The sequence below is a fragment of the Danio rerio genome, chromosome 25, assembly GCF_052040795.2.
Source record: "Danio rerio strain M-AB ecotype USA chromosome 25, GRCz13ab, whole genome shotgun sequence".
Lineage (NCBI taxonomy): Eukaryota > Metazoa > Chordata > Actinopteri > Cypriniformes > Danionidae > Danio > Danio rerio.
In genome coordinates, this window is record NC_141045.1 from 11100978 (window position 1) to 11128765 (window position 27788).

Sequence of the window (27788 nt, forward strand, 5' to 3'; positions counted from 1 at the left end):
TCGAGTAACTTTTAAGATTGTTACTTTTACTTGAGTAAAAAATTCTGCAAGTACTTGTACTTGAGTATAGATTTTGGATACTCTACCCACCTCTGCGAATGACATTGTACAAATTCATTCAAAATAGAAAATACGTCAAAGTTTCAAACTGCCATAAAATTTCATTGGCCAGCCGCTCTTCGAGATGAACTCATTAGAGACCATAAGAAATGCAACTCAAACCAGGATAAACAGCCTCTCTCTAAAATTGTCTTTCACATGTCTTAAACAATTAAGTCATATTAATTCACGACTAACGAGCCATACATCAACTGAAATATAATTTATTCACCCTGCATAAAATAAAAATAAAAAAAATTGACACTTTTGACTGGTTTTGTGGTGAAGGGTCACATACTGTATATCCATTCTTCCATCAGTAAAACAATAAATGAAATGTTGGCCTAAAACTTTTGCACAGTGCTGTATATAAATATTTTGTATACAAGTGAATTTGGTTTCCTGAATGTGAACATTGTGGTGTTTTTTTTACACTAACGTAGCTCCATACTTGCATAATTTTTGCAAGTTGTTTCTGAATGTGATTTTTTTTTTTTTTTTTGGTGTGAATTATTTTTGACACTAATGTAGCTCCATGGGTTACTTACTGCTTGACTCCCGCAAACTTGAATGTCTTAAAAGTTTGACATGGCCAGTGTGTACGGTCAATCTCAGCTCGTCTTGAATAAACTTCACAAAGATGCCTCCCGAAGCCCCAAGAATCTTCAGGATCCAAAGCTTGGGCTTTATTCTGCTCTGCAGCTAATCTCATCTGGGCTACATTTTTTGTTTCCTTTGCCAGGTTTGGAGATCATGCACAACCTTCCCTTCTTGTCCGACTTTGTTCAGCGTGGAAATTCAACCTTGAGGGTGTAAAGAGCCACATAGCCCTGATAAATCATAGTAGACGAATACTGTGCCATAAAGCCAATTATGTTCACTCAAGGCTGGGAAGGGACTGTGAGAATTGACACACATGTTTTGTTGCTAGTAAAGATGGCTGGATGTTGTTTGTTTTAAGACTCTAGAGACTCTGTGGTAGAGACGCTGTGGAATAATGTTTATGTCGTGTTGTTTTACTGGGCGGGAAATATTTTAGGAATTGAAAAAGTGTAAACAGATACACTCACCAGACACTTTATTAGGTACACCTTAGTAGTACCAGATTGGACCCCCATTTGCATTCAGAACTGCCTTAATCCTTTGTAGCATAGATTAAACAAGGTATTACAAATTTTCCTCAGAGATTTTGGTCCATATTGACATGATATCATCACACAGTTGCCGCAGATTTGTTGGCTGCACTTCCATGATGTGAATCCTCCGCTTCATCACATCCCAAAGGAGATCAGGTGACTGTGGCACCTAGTGTGGTCTTCAAGAGTTACTCCTCTCCTCTGACTTCTGGCATTAACACCCACAGCACTGCCACTCGCTGGATATTTTCTCTTTTTCAGACCATTCTCTGTAAACCCTAGAGATGGTTGTGCATGAAAATCCTAGTAGATCAGCAGTTTCTAAAATACTCAGACCAGCCTGTGGGTCAACAATAACCATGCTACATTCAAAGTCACTTAAATCATCTTTCTTTTCCATTCTGATGTTCGTTTTGAACAGCAGCAGACCGTCTTGACCATGTCATGTCTAAATGCATTAAGCTGCTGATTAGAAACTTGCGTTAACGAGCAGGTGAACAGGTGTACCTAATAAAGTGGCCGGCGAGTGTATTTTAAAGATGCTACACAAATTAGCCATCCTGTAAATTGCTATAATTTTTTTTTTCTAATATTTCCTAAGTGACATTTAACAGATGTTTATTTATACTTTTTGCTTCTTGAGAAAGTGTCAAAAAGTATTTTGTTTTAATTCGGCGGGAATAAAAACAGTTATTATTATTAAAAGGTCAATTTTATTAGCCTTCTTTAAGAAATTGTGTATTTTTTGATTGCCTACAGAACAAACCACTGTTGTTCCATGACTCGCCTAATTAGCCTGACTTGCGTAATTAACCTAATAAACAAAGCGAAGCTTTTAAAAAGCAAAATAAATTAGTCATAAATGTTTAAAACGGTGTTGAAAAAGAATTATCTCTCCTAAAAGGCACTTGGGAAATAAATAAATGTACATTGGAAGAATTTATTTATTAATTTATTTAAGTAATATAAAGTCATTTATTTGTTATATCATAAAACTGGGATAAAATAAATGAATAAATATTAGACGAATTAGTAAAACGTTAATAAAGTTAAAGCATAAAAAGCTATTTACTAAAGTAAAATCCAATACAAATAAATGCAATTTATATATTAAAAAACTGATTGTATATTAAATGGACATGATTTTTAAATCTGTTTTTTTTTTTTTTTTTACTAAAGAGTGATGCTCTCATCATTCCTCAGCAGTATTTTTCCATTGCTCATAGTCATGTTGCAGATATAAAAATGTAGTAATTTGGAATATCTTGCAATGAAATGACCCGCTGAACCTTGTCTTTTAGATGAAGAGATTACATTATCGCAGGGAAGAATAAAGGAGATCAAACTAAGCTCTAAATTTGGCACAAAATCGTGGCTGAAAACAAAAGTGGATTCAGAGAAAGGGAAAAGGTATCTGAACCCAAGAGAACTCATGCATATTTCATTATCAAAGAAAACAGGCGCATCTTCTAAGAAGATAACAATAAATCGCACATCTGAAAGAAGAAAATAAATGAAATAAAAAAATACTGGATGCATCATATCCTGCATGTAATAATAATGAATATGCAAACAGCTTTAGAGCAAAACATATACAGATATCACTGAGGCTTCTCGGTTTAGTTTTGAATCAAAATCTATTAAGAAAAATAGTAAAAAATCAGTATTTACATTTTTGTTACACACATAAATATATAAAATGCAAACTTCAAATAAATTTAAGCTGATATATGAGCAATATCACACAAGTAGCAGTGCGATATGGCTGTATATCGGCACTGGTGGGAGGCATGCGTTGGCACGAGGCCACAGTTTGATGGCTTAACTGTGTATATAAAAACAAAATCAAACATGGAGAGTCTCAAAAACCCTTTTGTATGAGGAACTACTTTCTTCCAACTTTGATTCAAATCATAAGCTGACAGTTAAACAACTGAGCAAGCATCTTTTAAACTTTAGATCTGTAGTGTCTGCTTTTTGCTTGCTGTATGTGGGCAGAGTAATACACATAGGGGAAAGAGGCTGTACGGGTGTTGATATTACTTAAATATATCACAGCTATCAGCCAATCAGATTCGAGAACCAGACAGAACTGTTGTATGAATACATATCCATATACTGTATTAAAATGAATTACAAAAATGTAATTAAGATATGTCAAAATACTATCAAAAAGTACATAAAATATGTTAAAACGTAAAAGAAGTCTTAAAATGAATATGATTTAATAGCTCTTAATCGTAGCAAAATGACACTAACAAATAAAGTGTTTGACAAAGCCAGTAAGACATTTTGACAACCAAATGAAAAAATAATAAAACAAAAAAGAATGAATAAAAATTTTATTAATTAAAAATAAAATGCTACAAACACTGCGCATTTAATTTTAGTAGTCTTAAACTAGATTGAAGTATCCTTTTTTAATACAGAAACTAAAATGAAAAGTAAATTGAAACAGACAATTTAAAATAATAATTAGAAAAATGACCATAGATAGTCAGGTAGATAAAGAGGATGGATGGATGAATGAACAGGAAGATGGATTGAATGGATTGATAAACAGTAAGATGGACTGGATGAATGGATGGATAAACAGGAATATGGATGGATGGATGGATGGACAGGAAGATGGATTGGGTTGACGGATGGACAGATGGATGAATAAACAGGAAATGGATAGATGGGCAGACGGACAGGAAAATGATGGCTATGGATAGATGGATAAACAGGAAGATGGATGGATGGACAAACGGCGAAGAAGATGATGGATGGATGAATAGACGGACAGGAAGATTATGGATATGGATGTGTGGATGGACAAACAGGAAGAAGAAAAATAAATAGATGGATAGATGGACAAACAGGAAGAGGGATGGATATATGGATGGATGGATGGATGGATGGATGGATGAAAGGACAAGAAGATGATATGGATAGATGGATGTATGGACGGATGGATAAACAGGAAGATCGATGGATATGGATGGATGGACAGACAGGAAGATGATGAATGGATGGAAGGATGGATGGATGGATGGATAAATGGATGAAGAGGAAGATGGATTTTCTGGATGGATGGACGGATGGATGTATGCAGCGAGATGATAGATGGATGGACGGACAGGAAGATGATGGATATGGATGGGTGGATGGACAGACAGGAAGACGATAAATGGATGGATGGATGTATAGATGGATGGACAAACAAGAAGATGATGGATGGATGGATGGATGGATGGATGGATGGATGGATGGATGGATGGATGGAAACAGGAGGATGGATGGATATGGATGGATTGATGAATGTATGGATGGAAAGACAGGAAGATAATGAATGGATGGACAAACAGGAAGATGATGAATAAATGGATGGACAAACAGGAGGATGAATAGACAAACAGATAGATAGATAGATAGATAGATAGATAGATAGATAGATAGATAGATAGATAGATAGATAGATGCCTTAAGCAATTTAGAAAAAAAAAACACTAAAAAATGTTGTTTCCACTGAATAGTTTGTTGTTCTTTTTCTCTCTCAGGTAAACTTTGGCTATTTCTTCACTTTCAGAATCTTGAGTGAGTTTAGGGCGACTGGGTCAAAAACAGTTAGCTGATGTCCAAAGCAGCCGCTCATCAAAAATTAAACGTGAAAAAAATCCTCTGTACTTTTTCTTTTTCCACAAAAGAGACAACTCAGAGACAACTCAGACCACAAACTGTCAAGTGCATCGTCCCATTGTCAACACTAATGACAAATACAGCGTAATCGCACACAAATGCAACACAAACACACACACATACTCACACGCTTGTCAAATGAAACCCGCGAATCACAATACTGTCAGCCGCCTGAGTGTTAGCATTCAGCTAATTCTGCAGCTCTTATCAGTCTGAGTTTAGCTCCGCATGTCGTGTGCTGTCAAACACAGCCTCTGTTTTTAAAGTTTAATCCCGCTGTCGGCGTTAGCTCTGAGAGTCCGGGAGGATGGCAGACAGAGGTAATTAATGCCCAGATGTGTGGCCATCCTTCCTGATTAGCCGTTTCATACAGCAGACACTGTCGAATGTGAGGTAAACACACTTTAGAAAATAAAAACACAGAAAAGGCAAACACCTTAACAATTAATTAGTGTCTCTCAGCAAATGCTATATGCTAATATTTAGCTAAATCTTCTTTCTTCAAATGCTAAATTCAAGATTATTTCTTCAAATGTTACATGAATGGTAGCCTTTTATAAATGCTACATTAATGCTATATATATATATATATATATATATATATATATATATATATATATATATATATATATATATATATATATATATATCTTTAAAATGCCATGCTAATGATTATAATACATTTTGCAGAGCTACTGTACGTGTGCTGGTATATATTTCTTCAGCAATGCTATGACAATAACTTTCTTTAAATGCTAATTTTAATGGTTTACATAATTGTTAATTGTTTTATCTCATTTATCTCAATAATTGTTTTATCTCATTCTTCAAACGTTTTAAAAATGCTACAGAGCTTTCAATGCTATGTTGCTACATATAGTTGTGCTAATATATCTTTCTTCAAATGCTATGCTGACGCTCTTTACTCAATGTAATGTTCAAAAATGTCTAAACCTTGCTCATTAAACATGAAAATGTTTTTTTTTTTTTACATTGCTATTTGCATTTTTTTTTTACATTTTTATGTTTTAGGTTTAAGCTAACTGCAATGTTTTAACATCTAATTTATCTGTGATTGCAAAACTTAGTTTCTAGCATGCATTATAATGATTTTCAGTCTCACATGAACCTAATACTGTATGATTCTTACAGCATTAGTTGAAATTAGAATGATTTATGGTCATTTTTGATCAAATTAATGCATACTTGCTGAATAATAAAAAAAAAAAAACATTTCTTAATTAAAATAAATTGTTTTTACTACCTCCAAATGTTAGAACCAAAATCTTAATATAGACTGTTAATATTTTATCCAGCACATTATGGCATAATACTGTAATTTAAATGCAATAAAAAGCTAATATTACTGTATATACAGAATCAAACAAATTCCTCACAATGACGGTTTGCAAAATCCTTTGCATCATTGCATTGCTCAGCAACAAAACGATAACTTTTTTTGACCAAGGATCAACAGCAAAACTCTTTAACATGAATACAGTATTAGCTCATAACTTCACAGTTTTATCGAGCAGTAAGAATCCGTCAACCTGACCCGAGTGAGACACTGGGTGCAGGAAGTTTCTCAACAGGCCGGGGAAGCTATTTATACCACCACATGCTAATTAGCTGGCATGCTAGAGAGGACAGCCGGAGAGCAACCAAACCAAAGAAACTCTCTGCCAGACTCAAACCCTGAATCAAACAAGCAAATCTCCATAAAAATACCAGCAAACACCATCAAACTCTCGGACCAGAAATCATCCGTGGAGACAGAAAGTCGGATGTCCTCAGGTTTTCTACAGCAAATTTGCTGAGAGAATACAATAAAACCATATTGAGCACTCACATGTTCATAGTGCATGTCCGTAATGATGAAAAATAATAATCCCAGTTCATATAAATGCATTTGTTGATCCTTTGGGTGTGCAATGGCATTTGGAGCACATGGGTTTGGCAGCCATCTTGGAAACACCTGCATTCTGCTAATTATTATGCTGGTAATGGAAATGCAAATAAATTCCGCAAGATTAATGTTAAATAATACATTTAAAGGAGTAATAATATCTGTCAGCTGTTGTATTAAAATGCAAGATCGACTAAATTGTATGCATACATGCATTTTTATCGCTTAGATTGTTCTACCACATTTTATATATCTAGAGTATATATTTTTAGAATGTCAATTTTTATTTTATACTTGCTCTTACAAGCATATTTTTATGAAAAATTTTCTATACATAATCATATTTATGTATACACACATACACACACACAAGTTTGAGAAAGTATAAATAAAATTTATAAATCAACTAATGCTCATTGCTCATTAGATATTTGTGTGTGTCTATATATATATATATATATATATATATATATATATATATATATATATATATATATATATATATATATATATATATATATTTAGGCTGATATCATCTGGCAACATTTAGCTACTTTTTGGGCTGGCTTTAGCTACTTTTCATTCGAAACACTGGCTGCACGGTGGCGCAGTGGGTAGCACGTTCGCCTCACAGCAAGAAGGTCACTGGTTTGTGCCTTGGCTTGGTCAGTTGGCATTTCTGTTTGGAGTCTGCATGTTCTTCTCGTGTTGGCACGGGTTTCCTTCGGGTGCTCCGGTTTCCCCCACAAGTCCAAAAACATGTGCTATAGGGGAATTGGGTAAGCTAAAACAATTGTCCGTAGTGTATGTGCGTCAGCTGGAAGGACATCTGCTGCGTAAAACATATGCTGGATAAGTTGGCAGTTCATTCCGCTGTGATGAACCCAGATTAATTAAAGGACTAAGCAGAAAAGAAAATGAATGTGTACATATATATATATATATATATATATATATATATATATATATATATATATATTTATGAGCAATATCACACGATTAGCAGTGTGATATGGCTGTAAATCAGCACTGGTGAGAGGCGTGCATTGGCACGAGGCCGCAGGCCGAGTTCCTTAAGTCCGTTGCACACCAGATGCGCCGCTCAACACCGAGAAAAAGCGCGCAAATGACAGATGAAAGCTTCACATCAGATGCGCACATTCACATGTTATTTAAATTGAAACTATTCAGATGGAGCTCTATGGTGTGACAGAAATATTAACTGTGTCCTACCCTAGAAGGTGAAGTAACCCTAACCCTAACCCTAACCCTTCCTCGCAGTTCTTCTACAAATGATGTCAATAGGGGTTGGGGTTGGGGGTGGGGTGGGGTCGGTGTACGCATTAAAACAGCTTATAGGAGGAAGAGTTGGAGCTCAAGCTCCCCTTCGCTGGAGCTCAAGTGGCTCTGCAGCAAGCAGTGTCTCCAAATGCATGGCGCTGCGCGCCGTGCGGCTCTTGTAGTGTGTGACCTCCTTTAGTGTCCCACCTGTGCTGATGTACAGCTATCTGGCACTGCTACGAGCTTGATATTCCGTTTATACAACAGGTAGATGGCACAGTCGTGTATATAAAAAAGAAAATCATATATGCAATTATATGTAATTAAAAATATTTAATTTAAAAATAAAAATTTTAAAATATAATTATATATATATATATATATATATATATATATATATATATATATATATATATATATATATAAGATATGCATGCAATATGTCTAAAACATTAAGTAAATATAATACTTTAATTTATAATGAATGTAATCTTAATGATTATTTTATAGCTTGAATATTTATACACTTCAACCTTTCCAAACACTAAGATTTAAAAAAAAAACACTGGAAACAGCAAGGCAAAAACTCAGTTTCTCTTTCTCGTTCTCTGTTGTTTCACCCAATCCTAACAAATATGTACAGTATGTTTTATTTTAAAAAAAAACTGATGTCTTGCAGAGATGTCTACCAAAATAAAAATAAAAAAACAGGCCCAGCATGAGCACCAGAGAGGAAATCTAGCGTACACTAGCGTTAGCCTGCAGTGTCTTGTCAAGCGAGATGGAAGCTTTGCTCAGATACGCTGTGTTCAGGAAACATTTGGACCAGCAGTCGGCTTCGGGATTTCATTTTGAAGGCCGACGGATTTGATTCCACATGCCGCCCTCTCTGACAGCCGGCACCATGGGGCCAAGATGCTTTAATCCGAGGATAAGCAAGAAGAAGGTGGGATTTTACCTGCTCACACACATAGACACACTAAGGCAATACAAGCATTCGCTGTACCGCGGGCCAATCTCTCTCATGCAGCCGAAGCCTCTGAACTCGCCACCAAAACAGACGTTCTTAGCAAAAAACGTGGCTTTCAGCATGATCTCAGGGGAGAAAATGTCGAGTGTGAAGAGTCCGTAAACCCAAAAATTCAGTCTGAGGGTGTATGTATCTGAAAATGGAGGAAAGGACCTCGTATGTTCAAAGGGTAGAAGTAGGTCAACCTTTCAGGTGCCTTGCGCTACTTGTGCTATATTAGCAAAACACGGAAATGGTAACATGTGGACCTGAAACCGAGCTGTTGAGTTCATATTTTGGGATGGTTTTCGGTCACACTAAACATGATTTTATAAGATTGTGAAGTGATATATATTTATACTTAGCAAAGAACACTACTAGTTAATAGCTAGCTTAGCCATCATAGTACTGTTGTCTGTGAATGTAAAGTCTGTTCTCTAGGTTTTGAGGCTAAATGAGACTTAAAATGTGTTGTACAGTTAGAGACCTTTTGTTTCTGAACACTAAATGAAATGATTCACGTTGTTAATTCAGTAGAAGAGTTCATCTTTTTCTGAATCTATAGGACTTATTCAAAAGCTTATAAAAGGCAATTAAAAAATAAACACAAGAAATGAAAATGATTTAAAGAGATATTCAGTTTTTAAACTCACCTCATGAACTAGAATGTCTAGTTTGTGAATTAAATAACTGAATCAATTGAGTCATTTAGTATGGATGTTTAGTCTGTGTGTGTATGTGTGCCAATTTATGAAATTTATGTACAAAAATGATTCATTGAAACTTTAATTTAGGATAAATAAATGAGAATTCACTGTGAACAACTCAGTCTATAAGTAAGTCTATTTTTTTTTTTTTTGAGTGAATCATATTCGTTGATTCAGTGACTCATAGTGCTCAAAAAAAAGGGTTACAAAACGAATCAGAAAATTTAGAATGAATCTTTCAGTGAATTGAATTAAAAGATGCAAGCATAAGCGAAATTTACCAAAAATTTATATAAAAAGAGTATATAATGTAGTATACAGTGTAAAAAAAAAAACAGATGAAACAGTTTACAGTATTCTGTATTTTGTTGTTTTGTATTAATGCTTTTTGATTGATTCAGTGACTCACAATTCTCAAAAAAGACAAAATGAATCAGAAAATTAATTAGAATGAATCTTATGAATTAAACAAAATATTCAAGCATGATGAATAAATTTGCCAAAAGGTGACATGATAAAAAGAATATAAAGATTTATTTTCTTTTTTAAATCCGTAAATGAACACTGTTCTGTATTTTGTTGTTGATGCTTTTAAGTGAATCGATTTGACTGATTCAGTGATGCTCAAAAGAAGATGGCTTACAAAATTAATCAGAAAATTATTCAGAATGAATCTTGTTGTGAATTTAATCAAATGTAAAACTTAAATATTCAAGCATGAAGAGTAAAATATACTAAAAAGTGCTAAAAATTAGAATTTGATTTAGTATACAGTGTAAAAAATATCTATAAATCAACAATGTTTTGTGTTTTGTGGGTAATGCTTTTTGATTAATTCAGTGAAAAAGAGAATAAATTGTAGTACACAGTGTAAAAAATGTCTATAAATTAACATTGTTCTGTATTTAGTGATTTATGTTTTTGAGTGAATCAATTTGATTGATTCATTGACTCATAATGCATTTATAGTGAATTGAATCAAAAGATTCAAGCGTGATGAATAAAATTTCCGAAAATCCTGTACCACAAATGACAACATAAAAAATATGTATTAAACGTATTGCTTATCCCCAAAATTCACAATAAAAAACTTTGGTATTGATACAAAAACTGAAGATTTGCTTCTCTGAAACTGCAGTGCTGTTCAATTTTAGACTGACTGTTCTTCATTGGTGTTTTTCTTCCATCTCTGTGTACAGTGCTAAGCTCATCACAGAAAGCCGGTGGACTTTGCTGTCTCCAATTTCCATCCCGCTTTATCCCTTTCTCTCCTTCAGTCCCCACACGTAAACACAAACACAAAAAAAAGTGCTGCAGATTGAGCCGAGGAACCATATCAAGGTCACATTCTTATCTCCGGGCCACATGACCCACCCCGGACCCTCAGGGTGGCTCGTGTCCCTCTGCGACCCATAATCATGCACTGGGCTGAGCCTTTGAGTCATGATCCCCCCCCTCTCATTTCACGTATCCCTGAGCTGAAGCAAGCCAGCATCCAAAAGCACTGCTTGTTGAAAGTGCTTTACACCGTTTTATACCAGAACTAGTGGCTTGCAATTGGAAAATGAGGTTGGTAATGACAAGAGCTCTTCGTAAAATTGAGGTGAAAAGGAGAATGTAATGTAGTGTAAAATATCTGTTAATTAACAGTGTTGCTTTTTTTGTTATTCATTATGGGGCCTTGAACGATCCTCCAAGAAGTTTTAGGGCTCTATTTTAACGATCTAGGCGCAAAGTCTAAAGCGCATGGCACAAAAGCATTAAGGGCTTCTCCGAATCCGCTTTTGCTACTTTGAGGATGAAAAAAAGGCTTTACACCCCGGCGTATTGTGCAACAGGCTTGTGCTTATTCTCTTGATGAGTTATGGGTGTGTTTTGAGCATAACAAGCATTAAACCATCTCTCATGCCCTTTAAGAGTCAGCTACGTCACGCGATGATGCATTTGCTATTTACATGGTGGACTTTGTAAGTGGAAAACTGAATGCCTCACTAGTGAGAAAACTTGTTAAACAGAGCATCTGCAGCACAGCAATAAAGAACGAGCCTCCCCCATTCAGCCTCTTTACTTTCTCTTTACTTGACTAATTACTCTACTCCTTTACTTTCGTACATAAAAAATGGTGTTGTACGCACTCCATTGAAGACATTCATTAGCCTACATATTTATTTTCGTTAATTTGCTTGTTAAGTGTGATGTCACGCAAAGCGGCTTCTGGGTCCAAGTGCTCTATCAAACTGTATGGGATGACTCAACAAATGGTGATAATAAATGTTCAAAAAGCACTGTAATACTTTCAAAAATCATGATCGCTATATATATATATAGTTGAAACCAGAAGTTTACATACACTCTGAAAAAGGGAACATAACCTTCAAATGCAGTAAATATCATACTGCAAATATATTTATTTTTAAATGTCTGATGGTAAATTATACTAAACATTTATAATTTTACGTCCGTTAGGATTACCTAAATTATTTACATTTGCTAAATGCCAGAATAATGAAAGAAAATTTTTTGGGAGAATTTTTTTTTTTCTACACAGTCAAAAGTTTACATACATTTACTTGGTATGTTTTAGCTTTGGTTTTAAACTGTATAACTTTGGTCAAATGTTTTGGGTATCCTTCCACAAGCTTCTCACAATAGTTTGAAGGAATTTTGGCCCATTCCTCCTGACAGAATTGGTGTAACTGAGTCAGATTTGTATGCTGTCTTGCTCGCACAAGCTTTTTTAAGTCTGCCCACAAATTTTCTATAGAATTGAGATTAGGGCTTTGTGATGGCCACTCCAAAACATTCACTCTGTTGTCCTTAAAGCACATTTTAACTAAATGGGCAGTATGCTTAGGGTCATGGTCTGTTTGGAAGACCCATTTGTGGCCAAGTTTTAATTTCCTGGCTGATGTCTTGAGATGTTGCTTTAGTATTTCTACATAATGTTCTTTCTTCATGATGCCATCTATGCTGTGAAGTGAACCAGTCCCTCTTGCAGCAAAACAGCCCCTCAACATACTGCCACCCCCATACTTAACAGTTGGGATGGTGTTCCTAGGTTTGTAAGTTTTACCCTTTGTCCTCCAAATGTAACACTGGTCATTATGGCCAAAAAGTTCAATCTTAGTTCCATCAGACCACAGGACATGTCTCCAAAAATTATTCTTTTCCCAGTGTAATTTAGCAAATTGTAATCTGGCTTTTTCTTTCTTTATTTATTTTTTTTATTCTGGCTTGTTGATTTTCCCATGTTGTCACACAAGGAAGCAGTGTGTTTGATGGTTTCCTTAAATACTATTCTATAGTTGTTCCTCCAATTAACTCAAATGCTGTCAATCAGCCAATCAGAAATTTCCAAAACCTTGACACAATCATCTGAGCTTTTTCAGAGGCGTAATAATCTTATTGTATGTAAACTTGACTCTCAAAAAACATCTCTCATTATTCTGCTATTAAGCATAACAGAAACAAATTTGATAGTCCTAACTTACCTAAAAGTTTATTCACATTAACATCTGACTTTTTTATTAATGGTTATGTGCCTTTTTATACAGTTTATGTATGTTATGGTTTCAACTGTAAATCCATGCCTAATACCCAATGTCCAGAAAGTGATACATTTTTTTAAAATTTGTTAAAATATTGGTGTTTGTCATGCAGCAAGTTCAGAGACCAACGTGTACACCATGATTTCATATGAAATTCACTTTAATGTTTAATATGACTAAAAAGGGGTCATAAGCTAAACTATTTTCTCAATTCAAATGAGTAGCGGCTTGGACACGGAAACAGTATTCCAGATGTATCTAATACGTCACAACTTAACAAGCGGATTGCCCTCCGAGATGAACATGGAAGCAGTGGCTTTTATATTTATGTAAAAAATAATAATTTTTGTAACACTTTAATCCTTTATTTTGTTTCATATGTAAATATTTGTGTATTGCTGCACATCATGTGTGTATTACGCTAGGGGTTCCCAAACTTTTCAGCCCTCGACCCCCAAAATAACAATGGCAGTGACTCGCAAACCCCCAATGTTTACTGAAGTGGTTATGAATATATAAACCTTAAACACAACTGCGCACACATACCAATATGTTTTTTATTGTAGAAAAAACACTTTTTTTAATATTTAACATGAAGCTTGTATTTATTTTTATGTATATGAGTCCAGTAATGGTGTCAAAGTGGGTAACCTGGTGTCTTAAAATCAATGTGCTGCATCTGACGAGATTGCTGTCGCAAAAAAAAAAAAAAAAAAAAAGGCTTTTTAGTTGCATGTTCTTTTTAATGTTTATTATTTCAAAAGTATTGACTACTAGTTTGTTCATGTCATGGCGCATGTTGTCATGGCGCGGTCTAATTCAATTCTTCTAAAGAGCATTGCGCCTACAATGTGCCTAAACACACCTGCTTTTTACTCCACGGAGTCCACAAAGTGGCACAAATGGATTTGTTATTTAAACAACATTGTGCAAAACGTGAAAATAAGGGTTGTGCTAGTCTGAAAATAGCAACAAACCGAGCCATACACATCTTGAGACGAGTGTATGATAGTCCAAGTTTGAAAAAGTGACTTTTATTAATATTTTTAATAGTCTGAAGTCTAATAAATTGTCTGGATTGGTATTGTAAACAGAAAAGGTAATAAACTGTCAGTAATTGTCATCTATTTTACATAAATCTCTCTATATTTTTTTTTTTTACAATATACATATTGTTTATTAAACTACTAAAATGTCAATAAAAATAAAACTTGTATTTGACAGAATTTTCAGCATTTAAAATCAACAGAGCAGAGATAAACGTCCCATAATGCATTTAAAAAGCTCATCCAAAAAAAATGGATTGTTGCTCTGAGCACAACACATATCAGATCAAGTGAATCATACTGTTTTTATGCACTTTAAACTTTAATATTTGATACTGCATGTCAGCTATTACAGCAGCACAATGACTGTAAAATAGGCCTAGCTTATTATTTTCCAAGGACGATGACCTAAATCTCTTGATGGTTTAAAGAGCCTAATGATGTCTGTAGATGTTTTTATTACGTTTAAGGGTATATTTTGACCAGTTGTCGAACAGTTGAATATTTTTGACCATAACTGTATGAGTGTGTACTATGTGTACTTGATATCTTGGTGACTGAAATCTAGTCTATTTGATTCAGTTCTGCATCTTGTTCTATTCATTATCAGTATTTTGCTCTGTTTACTCTCCCAAGCCACTATAACAACACAAACAATTGGGGCAGAGAGGTTTAGTGTGAGAGGTCATGTTTCGACCTGATGATAATGATGATTTTAGACTCAATAGACTCAATAGCTAAGGGCAGTATGGAAAGGCAGATGTTTGACCTGTAGGTTGCTGCAAAGGGGATTTCTCAAAAAAAGCAAATGCATTAACAATGATGATTATGTTATTATTAGATTATATTATGGGCTTATCATGACTTTCGAATGTCCCGGTGCTCCCTATGGCCAGTCCGCCACTGAGCCTGGTGATGAGCGGTGCCTGATTTTCTCCAAAATTTCATGTCTGGCATTTATTCAGAGTTAAATTTTAGTCTCATCAGACCAGACACTTTTGTTTTGTATGGTCTGAGAGTCCTTCAGATGCCTTTTGGCAAATTCCAATACAAAGGACCACAATACTAAGGCTAGTTTACCATGCAGGCCTGATTGGTGGATTACTGCACAGATCCTTCTGTAAGGTTCTCCTCACTCCACAGAAGAACGCTGGAGCTCAGACAGAGTGACCATCGGGTTATTGATCACCTCCCTGAGTAAGGCCCTTTTCTCCGATCAGATGGCCGGCCAGCTCTAGGAACAGTTCTGGTAATTCCAAACATCTTCCAATTATGGATGATGGAGGCCACTGTGCTCATTAGAGCTTTTTAGAGCAGCAGAAATTTTTCTGTAACCTTCCCCAGCCTTGTGCAACAAGACAATCCTCTCTCGCAGGTCTACAGACAATCCCTTTGTCTTCATGCTTGGTTTGTGCTTTGACATGCACTGTCAACCCTGAGACCTTATATAGACAGGTGTATGCATTTTCAAATCATGTCCAATCAACTGAATTTGCCACAGGTAAACTCCAATTAAGCTGCTGAAACATCTCAAGAATGATTAGTGAAAACAGAATTTACCTGAAATCAATCTAGAGCTTCACGGAAAAGGCTGTAAAAACTTATGTACATGTGATTTTTCAGCTTTTTTTATTTTTAATAAATTTGCAACAATTTAAAAAAATCTTTATTCACTTTGTCATTATAGGATATTGTGTGTATAATTTTGAGAAAATAAATGAATTTAATTTATTTTGCAATAAGGCTGTAACAAAAACATGTGGAAAAAGTGATTTATTTTCTCTTTGCCTTGATGACAGTACATAATATTTTACTAGATTTTTTAAAGACATTTCTGTACAGCTTAGTGACATTTAAAGGTTTAACTAGGTTAATTTGGTTACCTAGGCAGGTTAGGGCAATTAGGTTAAGTTATTGTATAATAATAGTTTGTTATGTAGGCTATTGAAAAAAAAATAGTTTAAAGGTGCTAATAATTTTGTCCTTAAAATCATGTTTAAAATATTAAAAACTGCTTTTATTCTAGCCAAAATAAAACAAGACTTTCTCCAGAAAAAAAAAAAAAATTATATCTAATATTTCAGACTTTAGCTGTGTATATATATATGTGGATGTGTGTGTGTGTGTGTGTGTGTGTGTGTGTGTGTGTGTGTGTGTATATATATCAGAAAAGTAAATAGTCACATTGTATTATTTTTAAATTTTTAATCTATGCCAGAAACCTGCTATTTTATGTTCATGATAACGATTTCGTCTTATTCTGACTTCAGTGGAAATTTTTATCCTTCAAAATCACGAGTTTATATTCCAGCAATGCAAGTTCTGAAATTTGCAATACTGATAAGCTTCAAATAAGCTCCAATGGTGAACTCAGCAACTTTCCTTACTTATTTAATATTTTCACATGACTCCATTTTCAACTTTCAATCCTCTCAGTGCCTTTCCATTCCTCAAAATTCCACATATTTTCCTCTGAAATCACTGCAAAAAGTCCGTCCGTCAGGGCCTGGTAAAAAGTAAATGACCACACTCACAGAAAACACACCCTGACTAACCATCTCTTTAGCACCAAGAAAGCGATCGGAGAAAGCGTTCAGGCTATCTCCTTTCATTCGTCCTCCCTTTTTCAGACACGGCAGACACATATTAACTTCCAAATTGAGTTGGGAAACAGCTTAGGCATTATAATGCTTCACAAAAGGGGGCTTTTCAGGCATTCGCACGAAAAGAATCAGTGGGGGGGGCTCTGCTTATTTCAATTTAATTCAAGAATTGAACTCTTCATGGACAATTTAACGCAGCCGTGCTCTATTTTTTATGTCTTCGGACCCGAGCTGAGGCTTCATGCGAGACACAAGCGTTAGACAGTCTGCTCACTGTTTGGGGAATAAGGCAGCAATATCCAGTCGAAATGTCAGCAACAGGCAACAATATAATACTCCCACATATCAACTTCAATCCCTGCGGGCATTGTAAAAGGGAAGCGACATTTACGAAACAATGCCAGCAAATACCATGCGACCAAAGATGGAGAGCAACTCCGAAAGCACCTCATTTTAGTGTCACTGGGAAAATTGGTGCATATGCTAACAAGGGTGACTTCTTTTTTTTTTTTTTTTATAATTTCACATGATGTCTTAGTTATAAAGAGGTACGTTCTTTGCTGTCTGTTGTGTGGTCTTTGGGGATTGGTTGTTTTTGTGCTCCTGTCTCGTCATAATGAGGCCCACGAAGGCTCTGCGAAGACAGAAGAATATTTTTCTTGACGTTGATGAATTGCTTGCATGAAACCATAGTTAGAGCTATAGACTGCAAAGAGCATTGCATGTTGTCATAATGAATTCATAAGCCACAATTACATATGAAGAGTTCAGATGCAAAAACCTCTAAGTGCATTTTTCCTCAGGATCCTATGTGTGTGTCCAGTTTCACTTTAAAGGCAATGCAAAGAACATATTATTTGCCATAAAAGGGGGTTTACTAAACACACACAGGAAGTGGAGAAAAAAATGTTAATTTTAGGAGAAAATTTCACACGGCTTTTAAAGGTTTTTGCATCTGAATTCTTCATATTATGAAAATTATTATTGTGTATAATATGTATATGCTTGTTGATAGAGTATATTAATATGTACACATAATAACTTATGCTGAAATGCAAACCGGTGAGGCAGTAGGTAGTTCTGTTGCCTCACAGCAAGAAGGTCGCTGGTTCGAACCTCGACTCAGTTGGCCTTTCTGTGTGGAGTTTGCATGTTCTCCCTGCCTTCGTGTGGGTTTCCTCCGGGTGCTCCGGTTTCCCCCCACAGTCCAAAGACATGTGGTACAGGTGAATTGGGTAGGCTAAATTGTCCGTAGTGTATGAGTGTGTGTGTGTGTGAATGTGTGTGTGGATGTTTCCCAGAGATGGGTTGCGGCTGGAAGGGCATCCACTGCGTAAAAAAACTTGCTGGATAAGTTGGCGGTTCATTCCGCTGTGGTGACCCTGGATTAATAAAGGGACTAAGCCGACAAGAAAATGAATGAATGAATGAATGAATGAATGAAATGCAAACCTGTTTTTTCCTCATTAAGTTCCAAGCTTAAAGTCATACTGTGCAAATTTGAACTATCCTGTAAATAATTATATGTATGCTTAAAGTAGCAATTTTACTATAAAAATGGTTGAATGACCTATTAAGAGTTATACATTGTATGTGCATATGTAAATAAATAAATAAAGTAGTCAATATTTGAAATGGATCAAAACCTTTCAGAGTTATTCATAAACTGATACACAACAGTTGTTAAATCTTTGAGTAAACTTACAAGGTGCGCAAAAAAAGACATCTGCAGTTTGTTCAAATAACTTACCTAAAATGAGCTGAAACAACACAATTCTTGAGGGTTTTTGGTGACAATTTAATCGTTTTATGTTCAAACCACTTAAATTTGTAAAAACTAACACATTAACATAATTCCTTCATGTTGTTCCATCGCAAATCAATTGCATGGAACCCAGCGATTTTGTTTTTACAGTGTAACAAAATCCTCCTCTGGCTGCCTAAGTTCCATTTTGATTATAAAATATTGCTTCCTACTAATAAAGCTTTAAATAGTCTAGCTCATGTTTATCTAACCAACCTTCTGTCTCGCTACAATCCAACCTGCTCTTTAAGATCTCTAAACTCAGGTTTTCTGTTGGTACTCAGAATAATAAAAAGTCTACTAAAGGAGGTCGAGCTGTCTCATTTACGGCTCCTAAACTTTGGAATAACTTTCCTGATAATGTCCGAGGCTCAGACACACTTATTTCAAACTGTATGATGCAAGGTTGCGCTGAAAATGTCAGAATTAAAAAAAAAAACTGAGTATATTTTTCGTTAAAACCAGCGGCAGCAAGAGTACAACAACTGACGAGGACGATGTTTATGTACCGAACGTTTTTTGTACTGTAGCTCTTCAACAACAGCAGCCTCTTTTCCAGTTTGCTGCTACCAGTAAAGAGCCAGGCCCCGTAACTTTACCAAAACTAGTCATGAGTCAACACACTATGGGCAGGCAGGATTGTCAATGAGTGAATATAAAAATTTGATATATTAAAATTACTGTTAATGTATATTACACCTGCTCAATGAAAAATGCCCTGAGACAATTAATAAAATCAGATAATTCACTACATTAATAAATCTGACTTCACTTGATCAGAAAGCTAAAAAGGGGAAAACATGAAGATATCATTGGAAAGTAATAATGTGGTTAAAAAAGTCTGGCAGATAACAGTGCAATAGTTGTTTTATTTTTTTATTTGTGTTTAAGGACTGGATATTCGTAAACAGTTTTGCGCAGAATATATATTCAGGTATTGTAGAAAAGGACATTGTGATGTTTTAAAGAATAATGTTGGCGATTTAGCTACCCTTTAATGTTCTTATATAAAAAATAATTGAAGTTATAAAGCAGCTGTTTCCTTGAAAGAGATATGATAGTGTCAATACAAAATTTTATACATTTAATTTTTATATATTTATTTTATACCTATAGCTTAATTTATATTTGTTTTTATTTTATATATTTTTTTCATTTCAAGGTTTGGATTTTTATGTGCACTAATTCTTTAAATAAATAAATTTTGATACTGTTAAACATTACATTGTGTTAACTGTTCAAAAAAATCTTCACTGTGACGTACTGAATTGAAATTATGTTATTTTAATATCTAATAATATTATAATATTATAAATATTATTGTCATAAACTGAAGTGGGCTGATCTAGGGCTTGAAACTCCAGGGCTGAAAATGAGTCCCACTCCGGCCCTGGTCGTGGAACATTGCCTTTTGTTTGACAATGAAAATCGTGTTGATGTCAGAAACCAACTTCTGGTCGCCGTCAATGTCCAACATTGGACAGACATTGCAAATTACTTTCCAAAACAATCTAAAAACAACAAAATTTCAATGTCTAATAATGTAACAGCTTGACGATGTGTGGACTTGATGGTAAAAAAAAAAAATGGTAGGACATTTTTTGGTAGCATACATAAATAAATAAATAAAGTGTGGTTAAGATTACCATCTGTCAAGCTAATCCAGCCAAACATTGGTGCTTTTAAAGTCTCTAAAATGCAGTATTTACATCTCATAATTAAATAGAAAATGAGTCAAATAACTGCAAAAAGGTCCAGTTTTCCAGAAAAAAAAGAACAACCCCATTCAATAAGCTGGTTGCTGGTTAGTCATGATTCATTTCACTCAAGTGAGGTTTGTCAGTCGTTCCCGAATGAACCTGGTCGTCTGACAGGCGAATCTGAAATGCGCGCGCTCGCACCTGATGGCGGGAATAGAAGTGTGTGCACACGGCGCTCTTCAACACACACCCATTATTCCAAAGCAAAGCTGTGTGACGCGTCGTGATCGATGGCGGCCATTAATCACGCCAGCGCCGCGGCTAGAGATTGATGTGCACAAATTCAAATCTTCAAGCAGCGTTTGGGAAATTAAAGCAGCCAGGCAAGGTTAGGGTCCTTCCCGGCGACGCTGAATGAGCTCCCGGGGGTAAAGGAATCTCAAGCTGAGGTCAGGAGAGCTTCTTTTAACCTGTGAACCGCCAGCTGTCAGCAGCACACAACGGATGCCCTGTCAAAACGACGAGGAAATGGGCAAATATAACTTCACACTGTACTTAAAAGATTATATACAAGGCGAAAATGTCTCTATCTTACTCAATGTTGCCACAGTTTTATGTAATTCTGATAACAAACATACCTGTAGCAAAACCATATATTTGATGCTTGTGTTTTCATTTGGAAGATGTATTTTTAGATCATTCATCAGTTATTTGTATAAAGTATCAATGAAATATTATAATTTCCAGACCAAACAATCTTTAACATTTGTGTCATATTTGTTTAACAAAATTAATATTTAGTGACGTGGTAAAGGTATTTCTGTATTATCATAGTTATAATCTATCTATCTATCTATCTATCTATCTATCTATCTATCTATCTATCTATCTATCTATCTATCTATCTATCTATCTATCTATCTATCTATCTATCTATCTATCATATTTGTTAAATAATAATATTAATAATAAGGTGTTACTTTATAGTATGTTTGGTAGCTTCCTCATAAGCTTCAGACTGTGTCTTCAGACTATTGCCGAGGCTACAAATATATAATTTTGGAAATAATGTTTTATCGATCATGCGTGCCAAGCTCTTTTGTTTTTCTTTATTCTAATAAGTTTTTAAAGTTTTTTAATATTCAATGGATGAGAAGAATAAATGCCACCTCAGTGATCTCACTGTACCCAGTTTTTCCTGATTTCTCATTAATTATTGGAAGTTATTCCCATAAACCAAGCAACATTTCAAAGGTTGATAAGACATCAGTGTAGCGTCGGAATCCATGTGTTTTTAATTTAGATTTGCCTGTACATATACAAGTACATATACAAGTAGCCACCTTTTGCTTTGATGACTGACTTGCACACTCTTGGCATTCTCTTGATGAAAGTCTTATTTGTTTTATTTCAATTAGAACAAAAGCAGTTTTTAATGTTTTAAAAAGCATTTAGGGACAAAATTATTAGCCCCTTTAAGCTACATTTTTTTCGATAGTCTACAGAACAAACCATCTTTATATACTATATTGCCTAATTACCCTAACCCTAATAATATATATATACATACATACATACATACATATAAAAGTACCTCCTATGCATTTGGCTGTCTCCAGAAATGTATACAGAGGTAGATTTTCAGAATGAGCCTGGGTTGCTACTATTAAAAATTATAATAAAAGTCACTTTTAGATCAGGGTCCCATATTGGAATTCAAAAACATTAATAAAAGAATAATAAACATAATTCAGAAATATAGAAAACTGTTAAATTTTGGTTATTTTAAAGTGCTCTAAACACCAAGGCTTCTCAGTGTCATGTTGTGTTTTCTTTTGTTTAGTTTATTCAGCAAGCAGTATTGACAGTACAACTTATTTTCTAGAAAAAATCTGTATGTTGTTAAAGAAGCTTCTAATATAGTCACCTCACACAGTAACACAGTTTCCAGATTTAGCATCAGAGGCATTCGGGTTATGGCTAAGTTCAGCAAAACAACAACAAATGCGTTTCTGCTGGCTCAATAATTCAGACTCCTGCTTTTCCAGGTCACAGAGACATTTACGGCTATGCGCGCCACCAGTTTACTTCAAAACCCCGCCGTCGAGTGCAATGCTTTACAGTGGACATAAAGCAGGAGATGTTCAACATCATCACCGATAAATCTCGAAATCAAAGCAAACCCAAATGGAAGCAGAAACAAGTGAGTGAACATTTCTGGGAGATTTACTGCAGCGGGTCGAAAATCTGTCTGCACAGCGACAAAGAACAAGGAAATTGATGTTAAAGAAAAACATGACATGCTCTTGTGATCTGTGGTCTACAAATTTGAATTAGTTGTGAATCATCAAAGTAATCAGAGCTCATGATTTCATTTACTTATGAGTCATTTCAGAAAGAGTATTTCTAAAAGACATATATTAACTCAATAAAAGCCAATCTTTTGAAATGTTTAATGCATGTTTTACACATTCACAAATGTCATAACATTATATAAAGAATATTTTTTTTATTTAAAAAAGTGAGTAAACCTGTTTTAAGTTGCTAAGTTGCTTTAACTTTATGTTTTATTATGTGCATAATTAATTTATTTAATTTACTTTAAAAATTTTAAGACAACATTTTTACCCACTTTTATTTAGTCAAGTGAACGTATCGCTTTACAAGCAATGGGTCTACTCATTTTTATTAAGTAAAGTCAACTAATCACTTTAAAAGCAATGGGTTTACTGACTTTATAATGTAAAATCAAGTAATCGCTTTAAAAGCAACAAATTTATTCACTTTTATTAAGTAATGTCAACTAATCACTTTGAAAGTAACATATGTACTGACTTATATAAGGTAAAGTCATTTAATTGCTTTAAAAGTAACATATTTACTCACTTTTATTAAGTAAAGTTAACAAAATTTTTTAAAGCAACAGATTTACTCACTTTTATTAAGTAAAGTCAACTTTTTTTAAAAGCAACAGATTTACTCACTTTTATTACAGTTTTTCTCAGTCACTTTGGTGCATTTCTCACAACACTATTTACATTTGCACAACAGTTAAGGCATTTCTCAAAATAGTTAGTACAAACTGCGAAACATAGGTGGTAACCTGCAAAAGCATGTCACATGCTCAAAATGGATAGTTCATTCCTCAAAAGCAAGTATTGATGTCAATCAAAGTGTCAGTATCATCAAGATGAAAAGTCCTGACACCATTGTTTATCAACAAGATAGTCAACTGGCTTTGTCATGGTTTTCATTAAGACAGTTTAATCTGTAAATTTTTTTCAATGCAAAAAAAGTCAGGTTTTGGTGACACTTCCTGAAAATGCTCAAGACAGCACTAGATACTCTTTGCACAGCCATTTGAAAATTACAGTAAAGTTAGACATCACTGCATTTAATGAGGTATCTGAGTACAAGACACTGAATGTTTCACATTTTTACTGCTTATGCTCGTTGCAATTCTAATTCATTCACAGCATTGTGCAAAATAATAAATACACCCTTATTTACAACAAACATAAACTTCCTTTGGGTAGAGCTGTGCACAACTCTGAACAATATTGCAGTATATATTGGAACTGAACCTACAACAAACACAGGTCTGTAAATCATTTATGAAACTGTTCAATTTAGAAGACACTTTCAGGAAAATAAATATTTAATTTATTTTATAAAAGTTGCTAGACAAATTTTGACAACTAGTTCAACATTTTTGTATGTAATGACTCAAGTAATGAAATGAGGACTATTAGTTTTATATGGAATTACTATTCAGCATTTACAAGTTTAGTTAATGTTGACTGACATGCATAAGCAAATGATAATGTTATAAAGAGCAGAGACTTGTATGAAAGCAATTGATGCATGTCCAAAAGTATCTACAATGTGTTGGAAGGAATGAGAAACTGCTACTATGATGTGCACAAATGTCTAATTGTTTTGAGAAATGCATTACATGTTGTGTAAATGTAAATAGTGTTGTGAGAAATGCACCAAAGCCACTGAGAAAAACTGTAAGTAAAGTCAACTATTTTTTTTTAAAAGCTACAGGTTTACTCACTTTTATTCAGTAGTCAACTAACAGATTTAAAACCAAAGTGTTTACTCACATTTATTAAGTAAAGCCAACTAATGGCTTTAAAAGCAAAATCAATAAATTTAAATAAATTTAAACACAATGAATTTAAAAGCAAGATTTACTCGCTTTCATTTAGTAAAGTCAACAATTTTTTTTAAAAGCAACAGATGTATTCACTTTTATTAGATAACGTCAACTAATTACCTTAAAAGCAATGGGTTTACTAATTTTTATTAAGTAAAGTCAACTAATCGCTTTAAAAGCAACAGATTTACTCACTTTTATTAGATGAAGTCAACTAATCGCTTTTAAAGCAATGGGTTTACAATTTTGTTTGTGACAGTCAACTAATTGATTTAAAAGCAACAGATTTACTCACTTTTATTAAGTTAAATCAACTAATCGCCTTTAAAGCAATGGGTTTCGTTACTTTTATTAAATAAAGTCAACTAATAGCTTTAAAACCAATGGATTTACTAACTTTCATTAAGTCAAGTTAACTAATCAGTAAAAAGAAATCAATGGGTTTTTAATCTTATTAAATCAAGTCAACTGATCGCTTTAATAGCAACTGGTTTACTCACTTTTATTAAGTCAACTAAATGCTTTAAAAACAATTGGTTTTTACTCACTTGTATTAGCTAAAGTCAACTTATCACTTTAAAAGCATCACGTTTACTACTTTTTTAAAGTTAACTAATTAACAAAAGAAACATTTAAAAGTCTACTTGTTTGGTTACATTAGACTGAAAACACTATGGAGAGTCAAAAAGAGTCCAAAATCTCAAAATTGACAGTTGCATAAAAAAGCGGTGTTTTGTGTCTCGCTTTAGCATTGTTTCTGGGACAATAGGAGCTGCTCGCCACTATAAAGCAATCCGTTCCACCGAGGGTCCCTGAGGAAAACTGGAACCATTAGGAGGTGAAGAAGAGTCAAATAAAAATACAGAAATAAGCTGCAGATGCTCCCAAATATGCTTAGCATGCTCCCCCAACACTCCTCTCAAATGTCAAGTGCTCGGACTATTCAGCTCCACGGAGAAGAGATGAATATACAACTATTTCCATGCATATTTCGTAGGTGTTCAATGGCAAAAATTGTCAAGATTGCACTGTTGGTTTTATTTAGTAAGCAAAATAAAATTTAGTTGAGTATGGTATTTTATACACGTATAAATGTTCTTATGATTCACTGAAGTTGATAATAATAAATTACTAAATTATTATGTATTGCTAAATGCTAAACATTGTTTAATATATATATATATATATATATATATATATATATATATATATATATATATATATATATATATATATATATATATATATCATGTTATTTTCATTAAATTATCTTATTTTTATGTCCTTTTTAGGTTCACAAGCTCTGAAATTTGATGTCGTCAGCATCAACATCCTGACAAAATTCCAGTTCCTTTGTGGTTTTTTTGTTAATCATACATATTGTACATCATAAATACCACCGGCCCTTTGTTTACTGTGAAATCAATTCCCCCATCGCTTTACATCAGACAGTAAACAGTGATTTGGTGAAGAGGATGTGATGAATGTCGCACAGCAGCTCAGGGGAGCGTCATGTAAACGTGTGGAGATCAGGATCGTCCCCGGAGCCCAATCCTCTACAGTCCTCGGGTTGAAGAGCCCAAGACGAATAAAGACGACTGCCTGCCAAAGCAGAGCCCACGGGACACACGCTTTATTAAAAATAAGCGAGGAGGCAGCATGAGACATTATGAAGAACAGAGCTGAAGTCTCCACCAGCTGGGATATTATTATGGCACACGTGCAGAAGACGACGACCTTTATCAACGGAAGCGTCTGAATCGAGTAGTGATGAGTCGTCAAATGTTGGGTGTTCAGATTGTGTATGTACACTACCGGTCAAAAGTTTGGTGTCAGTAGGATTTTGAAATGTTTTAAAATAAGCTTCTCCTGCTCACCAAGGCTGCATTTATTTGATCAAAAATACAGTACAAACTTTACAATTGTGAAATGTTACTGCGCTATAACTGTTCAAAAGGAGATTATCATTTAATTTAATAATTTATTCCAGTGGTTCAGAGTCATGTGATCCTTTAAAAATCACTCTAATATTAATTCCTTTTCTTCTTCTTCTTCTTCTTCTTCTTCTTCTTCTTCTTCTTCTTCTTATTATTATTATTATTATTATTATTATTATTATTATTAATGGTAATAGTAGTACAAGTAACAATGATGAAGTAATAATTTCTTTTAAAACCACATACAATAGGAAAGCAGTTTTTTTATTAATTATTTTTTTAATTATTTAATAAATTGCACCTTGATAAACAAAAATAATTTTCTTAAAAAAATAAAAAATAAAAAAACTGACCCCAAACTTTTAACCAGTAGTGTATATACAATATTATTTGGACTTTATGATCAACAGAATGTATGTAGGTGATTTTCTGGATGTTGTCTGTGGAGGTTTGTCTCGCACATTTGCAAGTGTCAGATTTGTAATCTCTCCTTTTTTGTAACCGATCAGGCACTGTGGGATGTTCACTTTGCTTCACAATAAAATGAAAAATGTGTTCTTGAGTTATTTGTCAAATGATTCTTTTTAAAAATTAAATTAATTTATTATGCAAATAAATATCTTATTTACTTTAAGCTAAGTATTAAGCTACTATGCTGGATTTAACTTCCAGAAATGTGCTTCAACATTAGGTACATTCAAATTAAGACTGAAAACACATCTGTTTAGCTGTGCCTTTACTGAATGAGCACTGTGCTACATCCTACAGATCACACTATTATGTCTTTCATTTCCTTTTTTATTATTTTTATAGCCTGTTTTTACACAATTTTATTTTTATGTTTTTACTATCTTGTTTATGTAAAGACTTTGAATTACTTTTAAATGTGCTAAATAAACTTTCCTTGCCTAAAATTTATATAGTTGAAGTCAGAATTATTAGCCTTCCTTTTTCCTTTTTAAATATTTCCCAAATTATGTTTTAACATAATTTCCTTCCTCATACTGCTATCACAGTATGTCTGAAAATATTTTTTTCTTCTGGATAAAGTCTTATTTGTTTTAATTTCATCAGTTTTTAATTTTTTAAACACCATTTTAAGGACAAAACTGTTTGGCAAAGATAAAATTAATCAGCTATTTGAAATTAGTTATTAAAACTATTGTGTT

General features: G+C 34.1%; 1 protein-coding gene and 1 long non-coding RNA gene across 17 annotated transcripts in view; one reads left to right on the forward strand and one right to left on the reverse strand.

Annotated features, from left to right (window-relative positions):
• The window catches only part of lrrc4ca (leucine rich repeat containing 4C, genome duplicate a), a 431094-nt gene that overhangs the window by 316615 nt on the left and 86691 nt on the right, over positions 1-27788 (reverse strand). For 10 of the 16 annotated variants that reach the window (XR_015525745.1, XR_015525746.1, XR_015525747.1 and 7 more), the window contains exon 1: positions 6766-6881. The exons of 5 other annotated variants lie outside the window; for them this stretch is intronic. The gene's annotated coding sequence lies outside the window, so the exon portion shown is untranslated. Of the gene's footprint in view, positions 1-6741; positions 6882-27788 lie in introns of those variants that run through there. One more of the 16 variants, XM_087310802.1, reaches the window with a different exon arrangement.
• LOC110438403 (uncharacterized) lies at positions 22572-27181 on the forward strand. Its single transcript, XR_015526899.1, has 2 exons — positions 22572-22723; positions 25975-27181. It is a non-coding gene; the product is annotated as an uncharacterized LOC110438403 (long non-coding RNA).